The following is a 253-nucleotide window of genomic DNA, read 5'->3' on the forward strand; positions in this document are numbered from 1 at the left end:
CGAGGAGAGTGACGGTGCTCCAGTCCCTTCTTGAAGCAAGCGCTGTACCTCGCTTTTTTGGGGGTGTAAACTCCCCGTACCGGGGGTCACAGCCGAAGTTGGTTGCACTCTTCAACCCAGGCCAGTTCCAATCTCCAAATCCCAGTCCGCGCGCCCCGCTGAAATTGCCTTAGACACAGCTTCCCAGGCAACCCCGTCGGGCAATTCCAGGCTCCCTGCCGAGCTCTGGGGGCGGAGTCAGAATCGCTGCTTC

This window comes from Crocuta crocuta, unplaced genomic scaffold (genome assembly GCF_008692635.1).
Source record: "Crocuta crocuta isolate KB4526 unplaced genomic scaffold, BGI_CrCroc_1.0 scaffold539, whole genome shotgun sequence".
NCBI lineage: Eukaryota > Metazoa > Chordata > Mammalia > Carnivora > Hyaenidae > Crocuta > Crocuta crocuta.